The following is a 15,947-nucleotide window of genomic DNA, read 5'->3' on the forward strand; positions in this document are numbered from 1 at the left end:
CAGCCAGGGCTGTTATACTGAAAAACCCTGTCTCAAAAAACATACAATATACATATACACATATATGTATATGTATAAATACATATAGTCCATGTGCGTGTGTGTCTATAAAACTGGCGTTAAAAATGTATTTAATTGTAAGAAAATCCTCTGGCTGGAGATTCTGAAGTGGGTTTGTGAGAGCCATGGCCATTTTGCTAAAATTGTATGTAAAGATTAAGGATATCAATGTTATCTTTACATTTAATGAGTGTTGTTTTGTGGATGGTGTGGCTGTGGACGTGTGTACAAGAGTGTCATACACGTGTGTACCTGTGCACGCATGTGCAAAGGCTAGAGTTTGACGTCAGGTGTCTCCCTCTATTAGCTTGCCACATCATTTTTTTTTTTTTTTTGAGACAAGGTCTCACTAAAACTCAGCTCATCAATTCAGCCAGACTTTCTGGTCAGCAAACCCCCAGGATCCTCCTGTCTCTGCCTCCCGGCGTGGTAGGCACATGCTTCCTTCCACACGTGGCTTTTCACACAGATACTGGGGATCCACACCCAGGTCTTCATGCCTGTACAACAAGCATTCTTCCATTCCCACTCCTACATTTATGGAATTATGATTATTAGGAATACTTTGAATCCAAAATCAAAGGCGGGGGGAGGGGGGGTGAAGAAAGTAGAGAAATGCTAAGAAATCTTCCTAATGTCACTGAACAAGAATTAGAAGCGGCAGAGGAGGAGAATGTGAGCTCACGGTTGCCTGAACAGTGAAAGCCGGTGGAAATCCCTAAGGTACCCACAGGAACACTGGTCAGCCAGCTGCCAACCTGAGCAAAGAGCAGATGTGCAGCCACCCAGAGTGGGCACCATCAGGGTGCTCAAGAGGAACAGGACCTACCACCTACACGCAAACACACCTACACAGCACATGGACATCGGTGTACATGAAGAGACTTACAGCAAGGAATTAGTTCATGATACCACATAGTCTGACATGTCTGAAGATCTGCACTGAGCAAGCTGCAGATCCAGAAGAGCAATGTTAATTCTAGTCCAAGGCCAAAGGCACTCAAGCTGGAGACTCTGGCCCTAATGAGAGGGTGTGAGCCACTGGTTTTGTTCAGGCCTCCAACTGATTGCATGAGCCTTCCGTACTATAGCGAACAATCTACTAACTCTCTCCCCTCTGTTAAATCCAGAAACATTCTTGGAGAATACCCAGAATGGTTGGTCAAACATCTGGGCATCCCACGGCCTGGCAGTGGACACATAAAATTATCTCTCACTGCACTCAGTGAGTCACAGGTCCCACTGAAAGCATGTGAGATACAGCAGTCAGACCTACAACATCCACACTGGCCTAAGAAAGGAACGGGCCCGTAGGGAGCTGTCCTGTAAACACACGCACTCCTGACACCACACAGAGCCACGGCTACAAATTCCCTGTCACTCACCTCCACATTCAGAGATGGAAGCTCTCAGAAGGCATGGAGGACCTCTATCAAACAGGCTGGCACGTCCTCAAATTCTACACAGGAGTAGTGGAGTCAGGGTCCAGGTCTACCAACCTGAGTACCCGGCCTCCACTTCTGAGGGGCCTCTCCATGACCACCCCCAGCATCCTACTTGAAATAGCAAACACAACCAAAGTACTGTTATAATAACTAGGCTAGCTCCAGGGACGAAATGGCACAGTGGGTACTATATTAGTTTGACTTCTATTGCTGTGATAAAACACTGACCAAAACCAATTTGAGGAGAAAAGAGTTTATTTGTGCCTTAGGATTTTTATTGCTGTGAAGAGACACCATGACCACAGCAATTCCAATAAAGGAAAACATTTAATTGGGGTGGCTTATAGTTCAGAGGTTTAGTCCACTATCATCATGGCGGTTCCTCTGGAGAAGGAGCCAGAGTTCTACATCTTGATCCGCAGGCAACAGAAAGTGAACTGTGTGTCACACTGGGCACAGCTGAGCACAGAAGACCACAAGGCCCACCCCCACAGTGACACACTTCCTCCAACAAGGCCACACCTACTCCGACAAAGCCACGCCTCCTAACAGTGCTGCTCCCTAAGGGGAGCATTTCCACCCACCACAGTTTGGCTTTTAGTCCACTATGAAGAGAACTGAGGCAGGGACTTGAGGCAGGGACTGAAGCAGAAACCGCAGGGGAACTCCGTTGACTGGCTTGTCTCCCTGACTTGCACAGCCGCTTTCTTATACAGCCCAGGCCGACCTGCTTAGGGGTAGCACTGCCCACAGTGACCTGGGTCCTTCCTCATCAATCCACAAGCAAGAAAATGCCCACAGACAAACCTGATGGAGGCAATTCCTTAACTGGCATCCTCTCTTCCCAGTTACGCTGAGGACTGTGTCAAGTTCATAAACATTAACTATGACAGACACAGGGAAGTATCACAAAGCCAGGCACATACAGATGCTCCAAACATCGTAGCTATTTTCACTTTGTCCTACTTTGTTTTTGAACTGGCTGCTAGTCACCTCTGCCAGGTCTCCACTAAGGAAAATACTGGATGTTCTCATTGCAAAACCTGCCTGCCAATTGCCACAACACCCTCCTCTTTCTTGAGTGAGACCAAGTTTGGAGCAAGGCAATTCACCATGTACATGCAAACATTTCACAGCCAGGCATAATAGAGTCAGGCAGACAGGCTAGTGCCTGGAAGGCTCAGAAGACAGAAAGTCAGGGTTGCTGGGAGTCATGGGATAGCTGGCTTGGTACCTTCTTCCCTGTGGTGTGAACTTTTCCTGGGAAGACAAATCTCTACTGACCCTAGACAAGGCACCAGGACAGACAGACAGACAGACAGACAAGTGATTCCACCAAATTCAGGTGGACAAATGAATTTAATTAGGTTCCTTACTGAGGCATGGGCAACTTAAGTGGGTACACCACTGAAGAAAATAGCTCTACCAATAACTATTAATGGCAAAGATCCTGAGGAGGAGGTACCCCAACAATTGTTAACTATCCTCTGAGAGGGGTGTGCCTTAGGAGCCCTCCCCCAGTAAACACTAACATCTATCCTTGGAAAAAAGGGGCCTCATGAGCCTCTCCCACCAACTGCTAACAGCCTGTATCCCTTCCCTAAGGGACGATTAATGGGCCCAGTCTTGTGTGGGTCTCCCACAGGTAACTACAGCTGCTGAGAGGTAGAGAGGGCGGCAGCATGGACCTCGAGGGGTGATGGGAGCAGCTGCCCATGAAGAGCGTGCAGATGGGAAACAGGATTGCCTTGCTTCCAAGAACACTGCTGCCCACTGGTGTCTGCTAGACCGAGTCAAGATTCAAGAGCCATCCTCCCTAGAACATAAATATCAAACACTTCTTTATCTTGACATAGCTGGGATCCCCACACATCCCTTGGTTTCAAAGCAACCACCCACCCCAAAGCTCCATCATAAACATAGTCCAAGGCACTTCCTGGGAATGTCCCACTGGCTTTCTGCAGAAAGCAGGTGCTCAGCCACAACCACTCCTACAGCCTTCTCCAGAGCCTGCCTCCCACCCATACCTAAGCTTCTCTTCGGCAGAATAAGCACAGAGGGCATTAGAAAGACCTAGTCAGGCCTCAAGGGACAGGCTTATGTCCCAGATACTCCAGAAGATAAGACAGGGTCACGGGATGAAAGCCTGCCTGGGCTACAAAGTAAGCTCTAAGCTAGCCTGGGTGACTTAATAAGACCATGTCAAAACTTAAAAATAAGTCAAAAGAAAACTGAGGGTGTAGCTCAGTGGTAGAGCTTGCCCAGCATATGCAAGGCCTTTGGTTCAATGCCCAGCAGTGTAAAAAAAATAAAACCAACGTTGTCCCAGGGAGGAGCCAGGGGGACCCTTCCCTCGTTAAGCATCCATCAGAACAGTCCCTGTAGAACTCAGAGAAGATAAACAGCGGTCAATTGAACTAAGAAGCGGAATCAGAGAGCCGGAGGAAAAACAGTTAACTCGGGATGGTCACAGCTCAGAATCCTCACTTTAGGCAGGCCCCAGGACCAGCATCGTTGCAGGAGTGATTTGTAGCTGTGCAGTGAGAATAAATCAGGCCCAGAGCAGCAGCATAGCCGTTCAACCAGGCCGCAGCCACCACAATGCTGGCCATCCCTCCAGCCTGCTCCCATCTGGGGTACCTAGCCACAGGCATGGTTGGCACAAAGAGAAGAGGCGTTGGTGACTTAGGTCACAGTGACACACTTCTGATTTAGAACACCATTTTATCATAAATTTTTAAGATCTGAATTTTAATGTATGTTTGTAAATACATCTGTGCAATATACGATGCACACAGAAGTTAGCCGAGTCTACATATAGCTGAATAATCCAATTCCTGTGACCTTGAGGATGCTATCATAAAGAATATCCCGAGCTAAGTTGGCCAGCACCTGGAATTCAGAGAAAGGAGAGCCACAGAGGCATGGGAGCAGGAAGAGATGTAGCTGAGGATAGACGCGGAGGGGCAGAGATGCTAGACAGCAACCTGGCCCAAAGGGAAAGACAAGCTATACAGCCGAGGCCATGTTCTGGGGAAAATTTAATACTGAAGTATGTCACTTGGGACAAAGAGACTTTGCCAGGGAAATGGAGAAGCATCTGCTGGGCTTGGAAGAGTCTCTTGCAAGAGGCTGGCAGATTCCTCTTGCTGCTTCTTTAAACTGCGAAGATCATGGTTGATTCCCGGTGACTGGCTTTCAGCTTCTAAAAACCTTGTCCTGTGGAAATGTCTGGTTTTGTTCCATTTGTGAAGACACAGTCTTGCTCTCTGCAGCCCAGGCTGGTTTCCCAGTTCTTCGGAAAGGCTTGTACAGTGGGTACACAATCAGCACGTGCCCACAATCCAGTAGCAGTTCACTGTTTCCCGCACTCCCCCACCCCCAACCGCGCAGCGGCATCGGTACTCTGAAGACCATCTCAAGCAGCCCATTGAGTCGTCTATAAATTCAACAGTGGGTGGCGCTATCGGAGACAATCTTCGCACAAACATAATCCCAACATTTTTACGGGGCTTGGTTTCTACATGGCACTGATGTTGGTTACCTCTCTCTTTCAACACCCTCCCTCCCCTTATCAAGTCACAGCCCTAACAAGATCCAACGCCGTATTTGCTTAACTTCACTTTGGTATCCTTTATGCAGAGAGTCCGCCTTCCTTCCCACTCACCCCATTACAATAGTGTTCCCGCAATTCCTCTTCTCCAGCTTCATCAGATTAAAGCATTTCTCTTGTCCTTCTTTTCCCTTCCATCACTCTTTAAAGACAATTTTTACAGGGTAGGCCAGAGAGATGGTTGAGTGGACATGGGTTGCAAAGGGCCCATGATTGTTTGTTCCCAGAACCCACATCCAGCAGCTCACAACTGCCTGAGAGTCCAGCTTCAGGGCATCTGTCACCCTCTTATGGAATCTGTAAGCACCTGCACACACATACACACACACACACACACACACACACACACACACACACACACACACACTTGAATCATTTTTGTAAGTCTTTGTTGTGATTGAGGCTGGTGAAATGTCTTAGCAGGTAAAGGTGTCTGTTAGCACCCTGACAGGCTGAGTTTGATCTCCAGGACCCATGTAAAGTAAGAGTACAGACTCCAAAGCCAGGCAAAGTGGTGCATGCCTTTAATCCCAGCACTCGGGAGACAGAGGCAGGCGGATCTCTGTGAGTTCGAGGCCAGCCTGGTCAACACAGTGAATTCCAGGACAGCCAGGGCTATATAGTGACACCCCGGCTTGAACAGAGAACACACTGGGCGGTGGTGGAACAGAGAACACGCTGGGCAGTGGTGGCACAGGCCTTTAATCCCAGCACTTGGGAGGCAGAGGCAGGCAGATCTCTATGAGTTCAAGGCCAGCCTAGTCTACAAATCGAGTTCCAGGACAGCCTCCAAAGCTATACAGAGAAACCTGTCTCGAAAAACCAAAAAAAGAAAAAGAGAGAACAGACTCCAGCAAGTTGTGCACTGACTTCCACAAGCACTCATGTGCAAATAAATAAATAAAATGCAATTTTAATACTGTTGCTAGCAAACCCTTTGTAAGCCTGAAATACCAGCTCTTCCTACTGAGACTCCAGCAAGGGGAAGATAGAAAAGACAAAGAGCTCTCACACTATCACCCTTCATAAAAAAAAAAAAAAAAAAAAAAAAAAAAAAAAAAAAAACAGAAGAACAGATAATCTCCACACACACACCTGCCAACCCCTGCTCCAACACTTAGCATAACTCAGATGCACCATGGCTTAGTTCCATCATCTTTTGTTTTAAGATTTATTTATTTTTATTTTATGTTTACGAGTGTCTGCCTGCATGCATGTATGCGTACCGCATGGCTATCGTTGCCAAGGAGGCCAGAGGAGGGCATCAGATTCCCTGGAACTGGAGAGCTGGGGTTACAAATGGTTGTGAGTTACTATGGGAGTGCTGGGGACTGAACCTCAAGTCTCTGTGTGAGCAAGTGCTATTAGCTGCTGAAACATTGCTCCAGCCTCAGTTCCATCATCATTAAAATAAAGAAGCATGGCAGAGCATAATACCAGCACTGAGGAGCCGAGGCAGGAGGACCAAAAAATCAAAACCACCCGCAAAAGAAAAACTCTTTGATGAATTTAGAGATGATTTAAAGGAGAACTGGGGGCTATTAAATTCTATTTCCAAAGAAGAGTCCTTGAAGTCTCAAGCAGGAATGATCTTCCTCACCCCTTCGACAGGGCTCCAGTGGGCTGGTGGTGGCATCAACTTCTTCACTTGGAGGCAACTTCCCCCATGGGCTGGCACTGAGGCACGTGACGACCATGGGGTGACAAAGAGCACCCGCCCAACCACTGCCATCTCTTCACCACCACCTCTCCCAAGGAGGAGCCAGCACGGACTGAATGGTGATTGAATGGAATAAGGAAAGAAATGGCCACCACCAGCCCGGGTCTGCCTGCTTTGTTCTAGCTCAGCATGCGGTTTTCCGGCCTGCTCTAGTCTCCCAGGATTAAGAAGCCAACTGAGTCAGAGAGAGGCATGGGAGATAAGGCTCCCAGCGCTATGCAGGGATCCATCCCTCTCCCACATGGTATTTTTCCTTGGACTCTTGCTCCCCATCATCACAAAGCCCACAGAGTCAGGATGGGGGGTGAGTCCAGAAAACAACCCAAAGAGACTCCCAAGCAGGTTTGGAGTGACAAGTCCCAGGACAACCCAGCTCATCAATGGGCACACAGGCAGATGAAATCTGACTCTGCCTGTCCCCTGACACACCAGGGTCACCTGTGGTGACTAGACAAATGCTGAAGGATGCTTTGTCATGCTCTGTAACACCAAGGACCGTGGCATCCGCCTACAGCCTGTGCAGATTCCAAAGTGCCACTATAGGAATGAATTTGGACATCACCAGGTCCTATGAGGGCCCAGCTCCGCCCAAACGTAAGCTTCATACTTCGAAGACAGACTTTTAATTACACATTATGATACCAATTATATCGAAATGCATTATGAAACAGAATCTTGGCTGAGCAATTTTACTATTTTAATTCCTTTTCCCTGCCATCTTTTAATAATTACTATGGTTTTTTATTGCGTTAAGAGGCAATTAAGAAAGAAAAGTCCTTAATATTTTAAATCGATTTCATTTTTCTTACATAAAGTATTCCACAGCCATCCATAATAATTCCACAATATAGTGAGAAGCTAGACTATCTTAGAAAACATGAGCTGAGCATCATCAAGGAGGAAAAGTGCAAGGCTGTTGATTTTGAAAGCCCTGAGCACACAACAATAAAAAGTAGAGACTCCTGATCCAAGGTAAAAATGAGCCGCACATTAGTGCACATTCACGTGGAAGAGGAGAGAAAGTTCTGTCCTAGGGAAGAAGGTGGACAAGACCTCATGTGGGAGCCTGTTCTCAGGTTCCTCTTGGCTTTACCCAGCAGGTCCGAATAGAGGAAGATTAGGACCATGGGCCTGAGTGCAGGTGTCTGAGATGGCCTGCACTTGGCTGTGCTAAAGGGAGGTCTTTTGCTCCACCCCTTGGCGTCTCTATAAATACCCTGAGGCAGAGCTAGTTGGGGCTCTTTGGAATAGGTTCCAGGCCCTCTCGAGGCTACCCTGTATTTTCTATCTGTTTATCTCCACAATCTAAATCCTACTATCTAATATTTCCTGCTGCTCACACTCAAGAAAACTCTAGGGAACTCTGGGGTTGGTGGGTAAACGCCCCACACTCATGGTGTAGACTGTCAGGACTGTTAGCTTCAGCCATCCAAAGGACGTCACTATTTTTTTTTTCTTTTTTTTTTCAGGGGAGAGCGCGGACACTGTCCCCCACTACCACAAATTATGCAGTTGAGTTTCCCGCATTTGGGGAAATCACAGGGGTCAGCACATCCGGAGTGCAATGGATAAGCCTCGTCCTGGGAAAATAACCTTTGTGATCATGGTATCTCCCCTGCCAGGTAAGTATAGACATCACTATTTAACATGAACCTGGCCTTGCTGAACTGTATTTCCTTTGAGCTATGGTTGGCCCTCCATACCCAAGGGTTCAACAACCAGACACTGATTGAAAACACAGCTAGCCCCCAACTGCCTCTTCTAGACTGCTGTCCAGTTGCCGTTACCCCCTGTGCAGCCCCATGTGGCCATCACTTCTGCAGCCTTTGCACTGTATTAGGTGCATTCTGGATGGGTTGTTTGTTACCATCGTTTAAAGCAGAGTGGTCTCATGACTGCTGGTCTTGAACTCCCGATCTTCCTGCTCCCTCTCCGAAGTAGTATGATTATGAGCTTGAGTCCCATACTGGGTTTACAGATGAGTTTAAAGTATGTCAGAAGATGTCTGTAGGATTTTATATAAAAATGAAGGTGTTTCATACAGGAGATTTGAGCAGCATCACACTTTGATGTGTATGGGGAGATCCTGAAACCGATATTCCACAGACACTAATATACAACAACTTAAACACAATGTCATCTAACATAGAAACACAAACAAGAAAATTCAATTACTTTAATAGTTACAATAGTGTGCACACCACAAATTCCACATTTATAGAACAAAAGCACACACCACACCACACTACACCACACCACACCACACCACACCCCCACACACACACAAGGATGCATGCATGCATCCACACTTACACCCACACATGCATGTGCACATGGGTGATAAGCACACACTCACCACCAACAACTACTGCTACAAGAAGGTTACCATAGGTAATAAACCAGCAAGTATGGCAGTGCCACTAAAACCTTACTGATTGAACAAGTTGATGTAATGTGATGGGTGATGTTGCTCTGTATGCTGTGAATGTGTTGCTCTGATTGGTTGATAAATAAAACGCTGATTGGCCAGTAGCCAGGCAGGAAGTATAGGTGGGATAAGCAGAGAAGGAGAATTCTGGGAGAGGAAGGCTGAGTCAGGAGACGCCAGCCTGCTGTCCAGGGAGCAGCACGTACTGGCACACAGGTAAAGCCACAGAACATGTGGCAACAGATAGATTAACAGAATTGGGCTAAGTTTAAGTGCAAGAGCTAGTCAGTAGTTAGCCTGAGCTAATGGTAGAGCAGTTTTAATTAATACAAGCCTCTGTGTATTTACTTAGGGGACGCAAGTGGGAAAGATTTGTCCCAACCGCAGACCAGGCGGGACACAGAAAAACCTTCAGCTACAGTAATGTGCTAACTGTTCCTTAGAAGGATAAGAAGGACAGGTGAGGGACTCTGAGGACCCTCCTGTTAAAAAAACACAGCAGAAACAGGCAGCATTGTCAAATTAGTCTCAATTTACCCCGTAGACACTGTGCAGAGCCCAGCACACACAGCAGGATTTTCAGACATTAAAATCAAGAGGTAGCAGCTAGAGAAAAGGCTCACTTACAGTTTTACAAAGGATCAGGGTTCAGTTCCCAGTATCTACGTGGTAGCAGCTTACAAGTGTCTGTAACTCCAGCTCCAGGGGAGATGAGACCCTCTTCTGGCCTCTGAGGGCACTGCATGTATGTGGTATGCATAAATACATGCAGGCAAAATACTCATACACACACACAAAATACCTTAAATCTAAAAAAATAAATAAAAAATAAAAACCCAGGCCTAAGCTAGGTGTGTAATCCTAGGACTCAGGAGTCTGAGACAGAAGGATCTCAAATTCAAAGGCAGCCTGGGCTACACACTATATACAGCAAGGCTTTTTCTCAAAACCCAAAAGCAAGCAAACAAAATAGACACCCCAGGGAGATGACATTTCTCATTAACCGCTGTTCTTAAAAGGCAAGTGTTTCTTCCTCGAAGAAACAGCTTCCACTCTAAAATGTGGTCTGTCTTTAGAGTGGGTACCCACAAGTGGTTCTGCTGTGGTGTCCCTCTAAATTGCCTAGAGCAAGGGACCTTTTAGGACCTGGCAGTCCCCTAGAGGTACCGGTGCAGGCTAAAGTCACCAAGTCAGAGAAAGAACTAGTTGACCTAGTCAGGGTCACTATTGCTGTGATGAAACACCGTGACCAAATGCAACTTATGGAGGAAAGGGTTTATTTGGCTTACACTTCACATTACTGTTCATCACTGAGGAAGTCAGGACAGGAACTCAAGCAGGGCAGGATCCTGGAGGCAGAAGCTGATGCAGAGGACACGGAGGGGTGCTGCTTACTGGCTTGCTCCCCATGGCTTCCTCAACCTACTTGCTTATAGAACCCAGGTCCACCAGCCAAGGGATAACCCCACCCACAATAGGCTGGGCTCTTCCTCACCAATCACTAATTAAGAAAATGCTCCACAAGCTTACGTACAGCATGATCTTCTGGAGGCATTTTTCTCAGTGCAGGCTCCCTCCTCTCAGACGATTATGCCTTATGTGAAGTTGACATAAAACTAGCCAGCACACTGGTCCACCAGGGAAAATTTCAACCTACAACTTAACAATCACTTCCACTCTCAGCCTTGAATTTCTACCTGCTGACTGGCCAGAAAGGGCCCAGGTCTGCTCTGCCCCATGCAGAGCAAATCCTCAAAATTCACCTTCAAAATGAACTCAGGGTCTGTCTGCTTCTCACCCCATCCATCACCTGCATCCTCTTCATGTCTGTTCCTACTCGCTCTCCCCGACTCTGCTCCTTTCTTGCAAATCCTGCAAGTTGACCTGTGACCACCACAGATACACACTTGCAAACACCACACACACACACACACACACACACACACACACAAAGAAAAACTGACATTAGTTCTTCTTTAGAGAACTAGTTAATAATGCAGGAAAAATGGCAGAATCCAAATACCATCTGTTTGTTACTCTGAAGGAAAGATCACACCTATCATCAATCCCAGATCATCAATGGCTTTACAGTCGTGTGGAGAAAAGCTGATATGGGCCCTAGTGACAGACGGATGGACTGACAGTATCCACCATTACTAACAATTAAAAAGGGGCATTACACCACAGTCTATGCAACACTGTTGTCCAAAGTTTTATTCATGCATTCAACATTGCATGCTTGTTTCCCAGAACTCTCCTTGAACTCCTGGGCTCAAGCAATCCTCCCATTTCCACTTCCTGAGTCACTGGAACTCAGTATGTGTCACTACGCCTGGCTGTTGGCCCCCAGTTTGGAACCAAATCTGATCATGTCTTTATAAAAGACATCGGAGGACAAGGGGAACATGTGAGGGCACCGATCTACAACAGCAGCGATGCAATCCACACTGGAAACACCGCAGGACAAATGCACTGCGCGAGGTAGGAGGATGACAAGAAAGGAGGAGCCAGAGTCCAAAATGTAAGGCAAGACCTCAAAGCGAGCACTCCCATAATCCCACACAGAGAGACCTTAGAGCAGTGGTCCTCAACCTTCCTGACGCTGCGACCCTTCAACACAGTTCCTCCTGTTGTGGTGACCCCCGACCATAAAAATTATTCCATTGCTACTTCATAGCTGTAATTTTGCTACTGTTGTGAATCATAATGTAAATATCTGACATGCACAATATCAGATACACAACCCCTTGTGAAGGCCGCATTTGAACCCCCAAAGTACTCACACCCCACGGGCTGAGAATCACTGCCATAGAGAGAAGAGCATGTGAGATGATAGACCCCATGCAGTGTGAATGCTCAGGGTCTTGGATTGTGCTCAGATATTTTTACCAACTGAAAACAGCTCTGAGACACCAACATCCAGAGACACTGGAAAATGAAGTCTTGCTCATTTACATGACAAGAGGATGATGATGATGTGGAAGCAAAAGAGCCCTGATCACTTTGGAGAAATATTTATACCTAGAACTGATTTCAGTCCTTCAGTCCTCTCGGTCCTGTTCTTCAGGCAACTGTACAAATGACCACACAGAATCTCTATTGTTTTAATACCCCCGAGGAACAATGTCTAGAAGGAAGAGTGGGGTGAGAGCTAATTAACACCAACATTAACTGGAGGGGCTTTCTAAATGTGTCTGTATACTCACAATGACCCTAGGAAGTCCTTCGAGGCACAGAGCCCAGCATGTAGGAGAACGTAACTACTCACCATTCGGAGCTCAAGCTTCGGCAAGTGTGAACATCCAGAATGCAGCCATCAACCTAGAAGTCCACAAGAAAAGGCTCTGAGTGACAAACGGCTGCCCCAAGCCCCTGCACTTCGTTCCATAAGCAAAAAAAAGGAAAGAAAAGGACATAGCCACACAGTACTGTATCAGGTGAGGAATCTAATAAGGCCACCACAGCAGGGCAGGCATGATGGGGAGGAAGCTAGGGGTTTAGGAGTGAAGGCAAGTAATCTAGAACTCTCCACAAAGCGAGTCACAGAGAACCCACCCTAGTGACATCACCCCAGTTCCACCTTCCGGAGGAACAGTATCCTGGAGTCAGTCACGTGAGTCCACCAGTCAGTCACAGAGTCCACTATTAAAAAAAGTAAGAGAAGGCCAGGCATGGTGTTACAGGCCTGGAGTCTCAGCTAGTCAAGAGACAGAAGCAGGAAGGCCACATTAGTCCAGGAGTTCGGGGTCAGTAGGCAACGGAGCTCAAGACCCAACACTTAAATAATAAAATAAAAAGCAAGAGGGTAATACATGTGCACTTTTATTCAGGTGACTAGAATTTTCAAGCGAATGTACAGTCTCTTAATAAGGAAGGGAACAAATAGCAAAGAGAGAGATTGAGGCAAATCAGTCCAAGAAAAGCGAGATTTCACACTGAAGACCAAGGCCAGGCTGCTTTCCAATGAGAATCGGGCCACAAGGGTTGACAGGTCCCTGTGATGAGTAATGAACCTCACATTGCTCTCAGCATTGGGTCAGGCTGGACCAGACATGATTTCCAATGGACAACAGTTTTAAAAATACTGTTTGGACATGTTTCTTGGATGGTTAGGGCAGGCAGATTTCATCCAGGAGGACAGCAATGGACAGATATTAACCCTCTAGAAGAAGAGGATGGCCAGGGCTCAGCTGAGAACGGGGAGCACAGCTGGGGGCGGTGTGGAAAGAGTGGGGTGGGAGGTCAGCGGGTGGAAAACTACAGGGGAGACATCAATGTCGGACAGCTTCGTGTAGGATGCAGGCCCAGGACCTAGACAAAGGAGGGAAGAAGAACAACTCAGACGCCGAAGGTGATCAGTTATAACGTGTGGGGATCTCAGGAATTGATTCAGCAGGGCTGTGCTAAAACTGCACAGCAAACCAAGGCTAAGTTGAGGCCTGACTTTTAACGTGTTCAAAAGAGCCTGACTTAAGTATGGTCAGATATAGAATCTCTATCAAGAACAGCATAAGCAGAGGCCCTGACTCCTAGTGGGGCTCCAGAGGGGCTCTGCAACCTTCACAGGCCTGCAGAGAGACGATCTTGGTAAGAAGGTAGTTCAGTTCAACAAGGCTTAGTATCTGGTATTGGTTCAAACTTCTGGAGTCTGACCCTGGGTGGTTTGTTTTAGGTATATTTAAGAACAGCACAATTTGGTGAACATTATTCTGATGATAATGAATTCAGTCCCATGGGCACAACAAAGCATACGTGAATCTCTGAGGAACGAAGTAAGCCAAATACAGATCAGATGTGACCACACCAAAACCTTGTGTAAAGTCCATAAGGACAGGTTCTATAGAATAACTCAAAAACAAATTGACATTAGGAGTCTGGGGGAAGATGCCCCAGAAAAAGGTTCCGGAAAAGTCTATCTGCCCAGAGAGAGTCAAAGCCCCAGACTAGTAAACACATCTGCTCCCCAATTTCTAGACGGACTAGGGGAATAGTGTTCCTTTCCTCAAAGGAACAACCCTGTGTACTCAACATTCCGGGTTCCCCTGGTGCTTATCTGTGAGCACAAGGACCTCCATGCTTCTCACGTTCTAGAAGATGCCCTGGTGTTTCAACACAGCAGCCCAAGAGTAACCAACCAACACAGAGAAGAAAAAAAAAAATCAAAATTTGACACCTGGATCTAAAACATCCCACAAAATCCAAGAAGCTTTCGATCATGGTCAGAATTACAAAACTCCCCTAGCACACAGCCTAAGCAATTGCCCCATCACCCAGATCCCATTTAACAGATGGACAAAATGCCCTCCTTGTATCCTCAAGTGTGATATATGCACAGGTTATCGAAGATCGTCAAGGGTGTGGTGGTGCACACCTTTAGTCCCAGCACTCAGGAGGTAGAGGCAGGTGGATCTCTGTGAGTTCCAGACCAGCCTGGGCTACATAGTGAGAGCCTGTCTTTAAAAGGGGGAGAAAAGAAAATCTACAAGGGTAAATGAGCTAAATATTCTCTCTTATCTCTGTCAGCAATGATCTATTCCCAAGGCAGCCCTCCCCCCCTGGCCCCTGTGCAAGCCCAGAAGAAGCCTTGATAGGGAAGGAAGCTGATCCCGTTTCCTTCCTGCTGGGTCACCTGGGGTCTGACCATCATATGTTTTCTCTCAAGCCACCTGTCACTCTGCTTCAGTTACAGGGGATGAAGATGGGACTTCTTCCTACAAGCGCCATGTCCCACATTCCCCTTCTTGCCCTTCATAACGCTATGACCACCTTCATCCAATAATCTTTGATTATGCTATACAGTTTCCTGACCAGTCTGATCAGGAACACGGACAGGCAGAAGGCAGAGAATCTGAAATTTCCATATCTGCTCAACTACAGGAGGAAAGATATATGTGTGTGTGTGTGTGTGTGTGTGTGTGTGTGTGTGTGTGTATGTATACACGTGTGTATATATATATATATATATATATTGTGTGTGTGTATATACATATATGCATACATATATATACATATATACATATATATACACATATATATGTGTGTGTGTGTATATATATATATGAGAGAGAAATAAAGAGCCCCATTTCTAAGGCACATTTCATGGGGCACATGGGATGTAGACAAAAGTGGCAGGTGTCCGAGGAGGCTCTAAATTTATGAGTATCTTGAAATTCTACCCAAATTTTGCATATACATGCGTTTTTGTTTTTGTTCTTCTGAGAAGAGAAATCCAAAAAGAAAAAGGTCATTGGGGCCTCCAAAGCTGAGGTACCGCTGCAGGAGCCAACCAGCACAGACGCGGCCGCTGTCTCCTCGGAGGAAAGGAAGAAAGATGGACAGCAGAGAGTGCACACCTATGTCAGCCCCCAGGAGGGAACACAACCGCATCCCTCACTGAGGGGGCTGGGGCTGGAGGACCCCACCACCCCCACCCACCCTGCAAGGCAGCTGGGGTGGTGTGTTCCTGCGCATCACTCATGGCGCTCTCCCAATAATCAAGTGACATTTGCAAAGCTCATCAGCCCAGCAGGTGTTCCAATGTACAAGCAATAGAAAAACAGTTCTGGGCCTGAGGAAAAAAGAAACATCTCCTGCTCTAAAAATCTCCCAGGCTGTTGTGAGGGTGTGGGACAGAAAACCAGGAGAGGAAAAATACACTGGAGATAGCAGAACATCACAGAC

At 46.8% G+C, this 15,947-nt stretch overlaps 1 protein-coding gene and 1 non-coding gene across 6 annotated transcripts in view; both read right to left on the minus strand.

Moving 5' to 3' along the window:
* The window catches only part of Tiam1 (TIAM Rac1 associated GEF 1), a 374,882-nt gene that overhangs the window by 278,389 nt on the left and 80,546 nt on the right, over positions 1 to 15,947 (minus strand). For all 5 annotated transcript variants that reach the window (XM_036203278.1, XM_036203274.1, XM_036203273.1 and 2 more), the window contains exon 2: positions 12,535 to 12,587. The gene's annotated coding sequence lies outside the window, so the exon portion shown is untranslated. The remainder of the gene's footprint in view (positions 1 to 12,534; positions 12,588 to 15,947) is intronic.
* On the minus strand, positions 8,305 to 8,468 carry LOC118594345. Its single transcript, XR_004946341.1, has one exon. It is a non-coding gene; the product is annotated as a U1 spliceosomal RNA (small nuclear RNA).

This window comes from Onychomys torridus, chromosome 12 (assembly GCF_903995425.1).
Source record: "Onychomys torridus chromosome 12, mOncTor1.1, whole genome shotgun sequence".
Classification (NCBI taxonomy): Eukaryota; Metazoa; Chordata; class Mammalia; order Rodentia; family Cricetidae; genus Onychomys; species Onychomys torridus.